At 42.3% G+C, this 7,477-nt stretch overlaps 1 long non-coding RNA gene across 1 annotated transcript in view; it reads left to right on the plus strand.

Moving 5' to 3' along the window:
* The window catches only part of LOC144893160 (uncharacterized), a 61,621-nt gene that overhangs the window by 26,455 nt on the left and 27,689 nt on the right, over positions 1–7,477 (plus strand). The window lies entirely within an intron of this gene.

The raw sequence follows: 7,477 nt of genomic DNA on the forward strand, positions 1-7,477 counted from the left end.
TTTGTGATTCCCAGAGTTAAATGATTGAAACTTTATAATTAATTTGGGGTCCTGGAACAGCCCTGTTGGCTCACAGGCCCACGGAAATCTGTTGCCCCAAACCTGTGCAGAAAAGCTTTAATTGTTTTTTTTTTTAATTTACCGTTCCGGATTTAATTCCGGATTTTTTTTGGATAATTTTTTTTTTAATTTACCGTTTTTCCGCTTCCGGTCTTGCCGGCGAGGTTTCGTTTATTGATTATTCGCAGCTGTCCATGCTCTCCATCGAAATCGAAGTTAAGTAATTGTTCCCATTTGTATTTTCGTTAAAACTGTATTTATTTTATGGTGTTTGTACCTATAGTGTGTCCCTAGGAAGATTCTCGGTGTAAATCAAGATACCTGGATAGAAAATCGTGTTAATTCGTGTCGTGTCTTTTGAGGCCTTGTAGGCTACCATGTTCGACATTGAGGCTTTGTTTTTCTCTCAGCAGTCCATCTTTTGTGCTCCAATAACTTTCGTTCTCTGTTTTTCCCAGTCTTTTCACCCCATAGCCTATTCCCGATGTCCCTCACAAATGTGTTTATGTGCTTCCCCTTCTCTCCCCATCTTGTCTACCGCTCCCCTTTTTATATACTTTGGTTCTTTGTCTGTTTGATTTGTTTGTGTGATAAATGTTAGCTCTTTCACGAGCCTCGATTATGTATACAAAAAAAAAAAAAATTCCGACATCCTTGAGCTATCTTCCCAGCGCAAGGCGGTAGTTTTTGGGGTGTAGTTGCATTCCGTTCACCCAGCTTCCATATATTTGACAATATTCTTGCAGAGCATTCTTGTTTCTTGAGTTTAAAGTTGAGACTCAAATTAATATGATGGCAACTCATGAGAAAAACTACCTTTAGGGAATAAAAACAAGTTATTAAAAGCAAATAATTATATAAAGAAAGCATATAGCCAATTTAGTTATACCACACCCATCAGACAGCAGCTTTCTATGGCCTTAACTCTAAATGCCCCTCATATCTGTATCCTACAGAACGTATACCAGTTTTAAGAAAGGCATACAATGCTCTTTTTCAGATTTTTGTTTGATATGAACACTAAAATATTTTTACATTCTTTATGAAGTTTTTTGGGATACAAAACTAAGGCTTTGGCTGTATGTTTCTGGTCAGTGTCATGCTTAAAGGTGAACTTCTGTCCCAATTTCAGCTTTCTTGCAGAGGGCAGCAGGTTTTCCTCTAGGATATTTCTGTATTTTGCTCCATACATTTTCCCTTCTGTCCTGACAAGTGCCGCAGTCCCTGCTGATGAGGAACATTCCCATAACATGAGCGTGGTTCACAGTAGGGCTGGTGTTCTTTGCGTGACATGCTGTGTAGGGTTTGGGCCGAATGTAACGTTTTGCATTTAGGCCAAAACGTTTTATCTATGTTTCGTCAGACCACAAAACCTTTTGCCACAATGCTATACAATCTCCGGAGTGTTTTTTGCATACCTCAAACGGGATTCAAGGTCGGTATTTTTGAGTAATGGCTTCCTTCTTGCCAACATACCGTACAGGAGGACTTGTGGAGTGCTTGGGATATTGTTGTCAAATGCACACAGTGACAAGTCTTTTCCATAAAAGCCTGTAGCTCTTTCAAAGTTGCCATTGGCCACTTGGTGGCCTCTCTCAGCAGTCTTATCCTTGCTTGGTCATCCAGTTTGGAGGGACGGCCTGATCTAGGCAGGGTCTTGGTGCTATCATACACCTTCCACTTCCTAATGATTGTCTTGACCGTGCTCCAAGGGATATTCAAGGCCTTTGATATATTGTTATACCCATCCCCTGATCTGTGCCTTTCCACAACTTTATCCCAGAGGTCTATTGAAAGCCCCTTGGTGCTCATGGTTGATTCTTTGCTGTGAAATGCACTACCCAGCAGAGGAAATCTATAGGAACAGCTGATTTTATTCTGGAATAATCAGAATCACTGCAATTTAACACTGGTGGAGGCCAAACAACTTGGTGTGTGATTTTTGAAGGTGATTTGTTACACCTGAGCTAAGTTACAATTGCTATTATAAGGGGGTGGACACTTATCCAACCAAGATTTTCTAGTTTTGTATTGTTGCGGATCCCGGTTCTGTCGACGTACTTGGGGGGGGGGTGAAGTCCCCAGTACCCCCCAGAATCCGAGTCCACAGGCCGCGACAAAACTCGCGGTCGAAGGGTTGCGAAGCAACTTCAATTGCCAATCTCCCTGTCACGGGTCGAAGGGTTAGCGGTCACAACCCGAATACCTTGCGAGACCACATGGCCAGGAAGACCAGGGATTGAACCTTCACGTTCCCACACCTTAAGGTGTGCCGAGCGGATCGCACGATATGGGTCGCGGCGTTATCCTGTGTGATTTATGGGCCTAATTCAAGTCAAATTTGGTTCGGGCTATGCTGGGCCAATGGGGGAAAAGACGTACTCGAACAGGTTTGGAAGGAAAAAAAATGTACACGTTTTATTTACAAGAAACACAGATAAAGGACGAGAGGCAGGCTTATCAATTCTTACCTAGCCTAAATCCCGACAGGCGCCTTGCACACACACACTGGGGATGAATCACACAGGTTAAACTCGTTCCGAGCAACGTGTAGCTGCGGACCTGGGTTCGCTAGCTTCTGCGCCCAGCTCACGGCCCGTTCAGGATGCGCAGCTTGAAGAAGGTCCGCAGGACGAATCGCCACTTTGAAATCTGCATGAACGACGATCCAGGACGGATTAATTCAGCGCAGGAAGGATGAACCAGCATGTCGGACAGCCAGCTCGAAGGTCGACCCTGAGAGAGGGCAGCCAGATAGAGCAGAGAGCAAAGTGCGATGGACATGGGGTTTGTATCAGGTCGAAAACCTTCCTAGACTGCTCCACAGGCTCCCATTGGCCGAAGCTTTGAGGGTAGATTGCCGGCACAGTTTGATAGGGAAAAGTCCAGACCTGATTGGTTGTTTTATGTGCCCATGACCTCTCATTGGTCAAAGTTTGCTCGTGAGTTTTGCTGGGGAAGAGTCCAGACCTGATTGGTTGTTTTACATGTCCTCGATCTCTCATTGGTTGTTTGTGCGTCCACGACCTCTCATTGGTTGTTTGTTGGTGACATGGGAGGTTCCTTTAGCCACACCTACCACAGCCGTGGTTGATCACGTGGACTGTAATTTTAGCCAAGCCTACCTGCACATCACCACGTCTATGTTCTTCAACCATACGAAGGTTTGAATCCTGCCTAAACTCAACGCATATCGGCTTTAATTATTACACAATGGGGTAGGGAGCTAATCTTTACATTTAATAAGAAATAACTGACGACTGCAGGCTACATGTTGTCGTGTAATTAACTATAGGGGGTTCATTCGTTATTGCAAAACCGCAACAGTATTTTTCATTAATTTTCTGAAACTTGCAGAATTTGTTTTTCACTGGGACGTTGTGGGTTACAATGTGTAAATAAAGGTGGAACAAGTCCGATTGAATGCAATTTAATTCCAGGCTATAAGGCAACAAAAGGTGAAAAATTTGAAGGGGGTGGGGGGTGTAGACTTTCTATAGGCACTGTACAAGTCAATTGAAAAAAAAAACAAATTATCGGTTGTAGAAAAAAATCTTTTCGGAGGTTTACCTCCGTTGATGCAGCATTTTTTACACCACCCTATTTAACAAGTTGCATTAGTTCTTTGTGCCTGTTCTTTATGTCTTCTATGACGTCCTTGAAAAAGTAAATTTCCTGCTTCGAATGCTTTTTTATTTTGTTTCACTGTCAAGTTTCTGCAGGGCTCACAAGGTCGACCATCAACCCTCTTCTGGAAAAACAACCTAAATCCAGGATCAATGCTTACCTCCACTCATTTATTCCTCTTTTCTCCCACCTGTGGAATTAACTTTCACATCCTCTTCAATGTCATTCCTCCCTCCAGATCTTCAAGACAGCTGTTCACCACCATCTCACATCATCGCCAATCCAAAACCATGATATTTTCTACCTCCGTTAACCCCACCCAAATCCCTCCTCCTAATTTTCCAGGTTTTCCTCATTGGAGTTTTCTTCTCCATGCATACTAGTCAGGGCCCTTAGGGATATTTTGGGGCCGTTTGGTTCAAATTCTTCCAAAAGCACCAAATTTGGCCCAGATGTTGCCCATGCCATACTCTTTCGATTTTTGACGGGCGCCAAGACGGCCCCCCCCCCCCCCCCCCCCGGGGCCCCATATTGGCGAAATACTAAATGGCCGCCACCCGGATTAGAGGAAAATCAGTTAAATAACCAAAAGGGTTGGAATCATGTATGATACCACTTTTCAGGGGGTTTCGAGGTCGAGGAATCCAATTATGATGTTATTTTGATGATTCGAGGTCAAGGTCAACCCTCAAGGTCATCTTAAAGGTCATTTTTGAGTAAAACATGTCGGTTTTTGAGTTTTTTGTCAAGATTTACGCGAGGTTCACCATTTTATGTTTCTGGGTTGGGTAATCGAACTCTGACCTTATTTTTGACAATTAGAGGAAATATTTACATGTCTATTTCCTAATTTTCAGGCATATGCAGTTCATCAGTCTAATTACAAAGGTACGGATTTTGATGTTTTATGAACTGTATGCCATATCCTTGTTTTTAATTTTTGTGCGATCATGATCCATGTTCATGTATACATGATTGTATACATGTCATAAATATGACGTCATAGGTCATGTGACCTGGCGGCCATATTGGATTTTATGAAAACCTTAAAAATGGACCCCTGCCTTCATTTTTCGATCGATTCATTTTGAACTTTGACCACTTATAGTACGCCATGTGATTGGATGCATATCCTAATTATGACGTCATAGGTCAGGTGACATGGCGGGATGGACCGGTATGGTCCCCGGATCATACCGCCCTGGCGCCCGTCAAAAATCGAAAGAGTATGGCATGGGCAACATCTGCGCCAAATTTGATGCTTTTGGAAGAATTTGAACCAAAATATCCCTAAGGGCCCTGACTATACGTGTTTTTTCTGTTACGTCCTGATCCGTTGAGTATGCTAGCTCTACCATGAGCCTCGACCATGTATGCAAAAAAAAATTCTCGTATCCGTATCGGGATCTTCGCCAAAATCTAATCAATTCGTCATTGACACATTCAACCTTTCCACCAAGTTTGTCATAACCCGTCCACAACATTTCGAAATATCGTGCTATATAATCACTCTGGCCGTATCCCTCCCTCAATGGTGAAGAATCACTTGGAATATCCAGATCTTCACCAAAATCTCGAATCAATTTGTTCTTATCGCACACGCAACCTGTCCACTAAGTTTTGTCCTAATCCGTCCATAACTTTTTTTAGATATCCTGCTATATATAGTGTTACGGATTCGTGACCAGGGGGTCGGGGAGGAACATGTAACAATAGTTTTTGGTCCTATCTCTCAATTGTGATAAATTACTTTAAAATTATAGGATCCTGATATTCACCAAAATTTAATCAAATCGTCCTTGGCACAACCACCGAATCTGTTCACCACGGTTTGTCCGAATCCATCCATGACTTTTTGGAGATATCCTGCTCACAGACAGACACACAGACAAACAAACAAATAGGGGTGAAAACATAATTTCTGCCCACCTTCGATGGCAGAGGTAAAAATAACATCCACCCACCTTCAGTGGTGAAAGTAACTAGAACGGCACTCAGTAGAGTTAACTCCGCCTGGTTGGCCGTATCACTCAATGGTGAAGAATCGTTAAAAAAAATTCTACAAGCCGGATCCGGATCCGGATCTTCACCAAAATTGAAGATTCTTCCTCGTCACACACACAACCGGTCCAACAAGTTTTGTCCAAATCCATCCACAACTTTTTGAGATATCTTGCTATGTATTGTTTTTGGCCCTATCTCCCAATGGTGTAGAATCACTAAAAAAATTAAATAATTCTCCAAATCCGAATCCATATTCAGATCTTCACCAAAATCGAATCTATTTGTCCTTGTCAGACACCCACCCAACTGGGTCCACCAAGTTTCTTCCAAATCCGTCCACAACTTTTTGAGATATCCTGCTATGTATCGTTTTTGGCCCAATCTCCCAATGGTGTAGAATCACTTAAAATATTATACTAGCCGGATCCGAATCCGCATCTTCACCAAAATCTAATAATTTCTTCCTTGTGACATACGTTACATATCTCAAAAATTTCGTCTGAATCCGTCCACAACTTTTTGAGATATTTTGTTCACAAACTTAAACAAATGGACAGACAAACAGACGGGGGTGAAAACATAACCTCCATCCACCTTTGGTGGCAGAGGTAATAAGAGAGTTGGACAGTAGTAAAACAGGGGTCTTTCACTCAGAGAGCAGTAACTATGCAATAGCAGCAGAAACAATGGATAGTTATAAAACAGGGTTAGATAGGTATTTATAAGTAGCCTGGATAGGGATAGTTACTTCGTTAGGTGTTGGCCCAATTGTGCAATCTTGATGGGCCAAATGGCCTCCTCCCGCATTGATTGTCTTTAGATGAACCAAACGGCTCAGTCCTCATTGATAAATATATGAGAGTTATAAAATGTGCTCAAAAAAAGATTTCTCATTTTGTTTATCTTCTTAAAAGTCCGTTGTTTTGTGGTTCTGCCCAGTGGGTCCATTATCCTCACAAGTCTGGTGCTGCTCCAGATTCATCCACAAATGACTCAAAATGAGTCGGAAGGTTGACAGAGCACTTTTGCTAAGGTTTGCGATGGCGAAATCAAAGCCTATGGAGGATCACATCCTTAGAAGTGCTGTGGGTGACAGGCACGCACAGTGATGCTTTTAAGCATAAAAATAACGATTTTGGCAAAGAGTAGCTTTTTCCATCGCATCCTCACGCGCCAATGATAATACTGTCATTTCTGATAAGATGACAAATTTAACTCGAAAGTCTGTTTGGCGGGGTTTATATATATATATATATATATATAATATTTCATATCGATGCAGCGTTCATCTCAAAATGGTATCGAATGACTGATTATATCATTATATGACCCACTTTGCGGGAAATCCTTTTAGTTGTATATAGTATGGTTAATGCCGATAGCAAGGGAGCCATCGCTGAGGAGCATCAGGACTGTAATTCTGTTCCATGAGGAATTAGAACCCGTATTATAGACAATGCGATATAGAGTCCACTATACCAGTGAGCTAATCTGCCATATTGCATTGCACCTACTGGTTGGAAGCCTGGGTGGGTGAAATACATCTTTGGCTGCATGGTTCATAAGCATCATGGAAATACATCTTTGGCTGCATGGTTCATAAGTACAATTTCTGCCATGCAGACGCATCCATGTTTTGTAGGCCAAAGGGAATCTCCTCCATTGGACACATCTTTGGCTGATTTTATCTGGAGCAGGAAAACGGATCCATTCGGCATTGCAGGAGATGTTGCGCGCGAGGGATGCAAGGAGACATTTCTATCAAGGAATAGGTCATGTAGACCTA

The sequence above is a fragment of the Myxine glutinosa genome, chromosome 8 (genome assembly GCF_964187855.1).
Source record: "Myxine glutinosa chromosome 8, kmMyxGlut1.1, whole genome shotgun sequence".
In the NCBI taxonomy this organism is placed as follows: Eukaryota; Metazoa; Chordata; class Myxini; order Myxiniformes; family Myxinidae; genus Myxine; species Myxine glutinosa.